This window comes from Pygoscelis adeliae, unplaced genomic scaffold (assembly GCF_000699105.1).
Source record: "Pygoscelis adeliae isolate BGI_AS28 unplaced genomic scaffold, ASM69910v1 Scaffold53, whole genome shotgun sequence".
Classification (NCBI taxonomy): Eukaryota; Metazoa; Chordata; class Aves; order Sphenisciformes; family Spheniscidae; genus Pygoscelis; species Pygoscelis adeliae.
In genome coordinates, this window is record NW_008824468.1 from 1,685,256 (window position 1) to 1,690,937 (window position 5,682).

General features: G+C 47.3%; 1 protein-coding gene across 1 annotated transcript in view; it reads right to left on the bottom strand.

Moving 5' to 3' along the window:
• CNKSR2 (connector enhancer of kinase suppressor of Ras 2) overlaps positions 1-5,682 on the bottom strand; it is a 197,754-nt gene that overhangs the window by 4,184 nt on the left and 187,888 nt on the right. The gene's annotated exons all lie outside the window — the stretch shown is intronic.

A 5,682-nucleotide genomic window follows, 5' to 3' on the forward strand; every position in this document is an offset into this window, starting at 1 on the left:
CTGGACCTAAGAGCGCATTCATGGCAGCCTACCCAGCAGCGCCGCACACCAAACCAGAGCTGTTTCCATTATAGGTTTATTTATTTATTTGTTTATTACAGGTTTTAAAATACTTGTTCTAACTAGTACTGGGAACATTTTGAAAGAAAAAATAAAAAAGAAAGATTTTGCTTCTCTAAAACCAAAATCAAGCAAAGGTTGGGGATGAAATGTGACTCTGATATGAACATATGAAATGTTTCGTTTAGAAAGCATCAAAACATTTCAACTTCTCACACACTGTTTCCCCCTGCAGAGACTATTTGATGACTGTAGGAACTTGGGAAGTGGCAGTGACGTGCCAGGATTAGCTGAGTGCTGACCAGGAGAAGCCAGGGCAGCCCATGGGGAGCAGGCAGCCGGCGGGGCAGGCAGCTCCGTCCCTGCTGCCCTTCGCACACCGACACACCGGTGCACACAGCAGCCGGCCACCGCCTGTGCACAGCCTCCCACCCGTCTCCAGAGCCCTCGGGACCCTCTCACCCAGCCTCGGCTTTCATAGTGGTGTATGTTTTCCTGGCCCAAGGTACCTGTGTCCTCAGGATGCTTTCATGAAGGCTCTGGTAGGAAGGCTACAGGCGTTTGGTTTCAAGCATTACTTTTATCCTGTGACTGACCCTGCACCCAGACATAGCCTTAGCATGTGGCTGAAAGTTCAGCACATGCTAAAGTACCCATAAGTAGTGAACCTCAGTCTCCTCAGGTGTTTAGAGGGTTTTTTATTGAGCACCAACAGGGAGGACAGCTAGTGTTTAGAAGCGACATTTCTAGCCCACCAGGAGCTACCCGAGGCAACTTCCCATTCAAGCCCATACCTTGCAGTATGGCAACTACTCACCTCAGGCTCAAGCAAGAACTCCAGAGACCCAAATCTCCACAGCCCACCACAAAAAGTGTTTGCATTTATACAGATCTTTACACAATCAAAGAATTTTGCAGTCATCAACTAATCTAGCTATATCTCTCATCAGTTTATTCCTTTGCCCTTTTTAGTGGGTAACTGTTTTTAAAGCACTAATGTTTTTTTTAATCCCATCGTGTTCTAACCTGCTCGGAGAGCTGAGTTCATCACTGTAAGGGCTGGCTAGGATTTAAAGAAAAATAGAAATGAGATGCATTTCTCTTTCTTGTCGATTTCTTTCTTATTAAAACATCTAATGTGTTAAAGGGCAAAACATTCAGTAGCTGAATACTTAAAGATTGGTTAAAATCCCCCGTGGTCTTGATTTTTATGCTCTCTTAAAAATTCCATGCAGCAACAACATCAGATGTTTGGGATCTCTCTATGAGTTCATATCTCTGAACGCTGAAGTCCACCAGTCTGACAGCTGGGAAATGGAGTGATTTGCTAAAGGGCAAAGGGAAAAAAACACACCTTGATCTGACAGGGGAGTATTTTGCATCTGTTTTTCTCCTTCTCTTATCCCTTGTTATGCAAGGCAAAAAAGATGTTTCCTCGGGTCTCTTTTCCCCAGCAGTGTTGCCACGTTGTACCCTCAGGGGATTAGTGGAGGGAAAGTCTGCTGAAGAAGAGACCCAGTGCTTTGACTCCATGTCATCTGAATTTACTTTTCTAGGGTGACCTAGAGCCTGGACCAGCAACCAGCCACCATATCCAGGCTTACCATCAAAAACCCATGGCTTCCCGAAACACCAAAGGTCCCCACCACGGCGAAGGACAACGTTTGGGTTCAACCCTGATGTTCAATCCTGAATGACCAGTGCCTTTAATGAACCTGGAAGGCAGCATGGCCTGTGCGGGTTCAAATGCCGGGCTGGGGGGCTTGCACTGGCCCCCCCCGCCGCGCCGCCGGCCTGGTGGTCCACATGGCTGGCGCTCCTCAGGGCTCACCTCCTCGGGCAGGCAGCTGCTGCTCAGCATGGGCCTCAGAGGGACTGCAGACAGGGGGTTTCTCCTCGCCCCAAATGGGAACAGCTCTGAGGCTGCATGGGAAGAGGGGCAGCACGACAGGGGCAGGATGCAGGCAGGGTTAGGCAGCAGAGCACTGACGGCAGGTCTTTGAAACGCGTCGGCACATCATCTCCACCTGGCTGGGGTTGCCTCCCCCGGGCTCTGTCGTCGCCTCAGTGCTGTAGCTATGAGCGGCGTGTAGAAAAGGGGACAGGATTTGCTATAAAGGAAAGAGCAGCAAAGAAAAACAGCAGGTCTCTTCCCTTAAATGTCTCGCTGCTGCTGAGGCTGGGGAAGCTCAAACAGGGCAAGACGCCACCTTGTTCCACCCATGGCGGGGGAGAGGGCAGCGGGCGTCATGCTAACACATCTCAAGCCCTTAATGTTTTCCAGAGAAACACTGAAGGTGGTGGTACTGCTGCTCTCAATGGCTCTCAGTAGGCGGGAATGAGATTATAAAGGAATCTCCCCTCCCTCACCCTTCTGCTAAAAGGCTTTGATTGATTTCCTGTAGGTGTTGGTGAAACCCTTGGCACCATAAAGCATCTGAGGTACTTGATTAGATATACAGCTGAGCTTAAAACATATTTTCTTTTTTTAAATTGGTGGATTTGTATGCGAGTCATGCTATTACAGCAGGGCTGTCTCCTTAAAGAAGAATAAGGCCTCAGGTAATGCCTTATTTTAGTAGAAAATGTGGCCTAATGGGATTTGCAGATGACCTCAGAACGGCAGGCAATACATCAGGTTGTTTTTCACCCTCACTTGGCTGCTGAGTCACAGGTTGCGTCTCCCCAGCTGCCCTCTTTCTCTGAATACACTGTCAGGTAGCTGTTTCCACATCCTGTTAAAAAGAAGGGTCTCTTCACCGCAGCAATAATTTTGTCCCCTGCCCCACCCAAGCCTGAACAACTCTAACTCTGGAGCAGAAATAAAGCTGCATAAACTCTGCAGCACACAGGATCTAAATTCAGAACCGTATCTTCCAAATACAAGAAAACACAGGTACTAAATTTTGTAACAATGAAGCTTCTGCTGTGTCAAGTGAATGCAAAGTCATTTGCACTAAATTCAGGAGATAAGAATACATCAGTCTAGTAAATGGTGTTATTATTTTTCATTATTCTGCTTTTCACAAGGAAGAGTTTCTGAACTTTTTTGTACTCTGCCCTCGCTTCTTAAAATGCCGTAAATATTTTTATCTACTTTTACATTTTCCCAGGAGAGGGAGCTGGAGATTGTGGCTGGGTGGGTGAAACTCTCAGGGGTCAGGAATGGTTTGGGTTATTGGCATTCAGGAAAAAATGGTGGCATTTCTTACACTGTGCTGTCATTTGTTGTTGAAAAGAGCATGCCCTGAGCGCCATGACATACTAAATGTAACCACCTCCTGGCTCTCTTGGGCTATTCATCTTTCCGTTATTTCCCTCTTATAAACCAAGATCCTAAGAGCAATAAATAATAACATCAGGCACTTGAGGGAAAAGTGACCAGAGAGAAACAGTTAACATTGGTATTTACATGGATCAAGAGATGATCGGTCTGTGTACACTGATGATTCAGGAAGATGGTACTGAATTAGGGCCATGCAGAGGTCACCATCGCAACCCAGCTGGCTAACACATCGCTCTCTGGACACAGAGAATCTCTAGGCACACATTTCTCATAAATCTGCTCTAAATACATGGAATAACCTCTAGGAATTTTCAGTGGAGGTTCCTGCGCTTCTGTGACTCACTTTCCCTGTAAAAGCTCAAGCCACTGGAAGCTTGCATGGTTTTCCCCTTTCAGTGTGATACCAGAGGAACCAGTGATTGCACCAGGGACTATAAGTGCACATAACTGCCCATGCAAGGATAATACAACACAGTTACCCATAAATTTTGTCACCCACTGTGCTGACAAGGTCAGATTTTTCAACAGTTGATGCTCTCCTTTGAGGCCCCTTTGTGCTTTGCCAGTGCCTCCTAACACCACCCAGGCTCATCCCACTGTCTTCAGACTCCTCGTCCTGACTGATGGACACTGCTGCTGCCCCGATGGCATTCTCTGTTTTTCCACTATCCTCTTTGCTGTTTGCTACCTTTGCATCTTAGTGACGCACTTTCCTTCGCCATGCAACTCCTCTCATGCATGCCCACTCCTCTGCTTGCAATTAGCCCTGCATTTGAACAAAATTACTACCCTCTGCAAATCCTGAGAAAGCCGAGCTGCTGCAAAGTCTGTGACAGAGAGCGAACAAGGCACAAACAGTCAGACTGAAATCCCCTGGCTCCGCTGAAATTTAAATCCATTTTAATTTCTTTTGGTGAGCTCACTTTCTCTGGCAAAGGAACCAGCTCAGCTCAGCTTTCTCAGGACCTTAAGGAGGCAATTTTTTTAGAATAAATCACTAATTACGTTATTAAACAGCTGCCGTGTTATTTCCCCCCCTACAAATCCCTAAGATTTGGGAGTTACACCTTTCTGCTTCACCTTTCACACAGGGGAGGCATCTACCTGAAGCCTCCCAGAGACTTTCTGTGAGTGTCAGTAAATGCTCCACCAAAACAGAGGGCATCCCTGACCTCTGGGAAATGGTCTCAGGCTAGATAAAACAGGCCCTGATGCACAAACCTCTGGGTTGTGGGTTTTTTTTTCTTTGCCTTCTTGACCCTGTTGCGTGTATGTTGGGAATAGAGAAGTGTGTCTGCCACAAGCTAACTAGTAAGTGATGCAATCCCAGGACCAACAAAGCATTTTTGTAATCTTCCTGTGCCACAGCATGTTGGCTGTGCCAGCCTAAGAGGTCTATCAAAGCCTGCCTGGTCCTGCAATGGTTTCACTGGTAGGTAGTGCAGCAGACAGATGTCTGCTGATCCCTCGGGGAAGGGAGGCCTCCCGCGACAAGCTGTCGAGCCCCAGCTCAGGCTATCCGCCGGCCCAAGTGTGCTAACGGGCAGGCAGGGGCAGGGGACGTAACGAGACCACAGGGGCCCACAGCCTGGCTGGGCTTGTAAACCCCGGGGAACAGTTAGGAGAAAGGCAGAAGGGATCTCCCTATATTTAAGGTGAAAAAGCAGAAGGATGGAAGTAGAGCGGATGTAGGTTTTAGTTGTGTTGAGGGGGAGGGGAAAGAAGAAATCCTCCAAAGAAGTAGTTGTTGATTTCTCAGTGCAAGGCTTAAATCTGTCTTTGCTGCTGTTCAGGTTAATCATTAGAGTCCAAACTGCACAAGAGGGAGACATATCCAAATGCTTATGATGCAAAGAACCAGGAATTACAGTAATTTTTTATACTATTTGAATGGATGGCAGGCAGACTAAGCTAGGTATTTCCTTTCCCCCCAGACTACAAGCTAAAAGGAACGAAATGGTGAAATCAATGAAAGGTTTACAAGGAGACGGTGTCTGCACAGCTGTGTGCTGCGCATGAGGTCACCCCTGCACAGGTATGGGAGGAGCCACGGTGGCATGGAAAGTCAGCTCCTGGTAGGAAAATGCTGCAAGTCACATCCCTGATTACTGAGAAAAGGAAGAAGCAACACAGTGTTTAAGCCTGAAATGGTACAGCGGGCAGGAGGTGCAATAAGACGCAGCTCAGGTCTACATGGAAGCCAGCTGCTAATCATCTGCTCTGGGTAATATAAAGCAGATTTCCCTGTTAAAGCACAAATAGAAACCTGTGTCATCTCCTACGCCACGTTACGGCAAAATCAAGGCCTGACTGGGCATGTGAGTATGCCTGTGCAT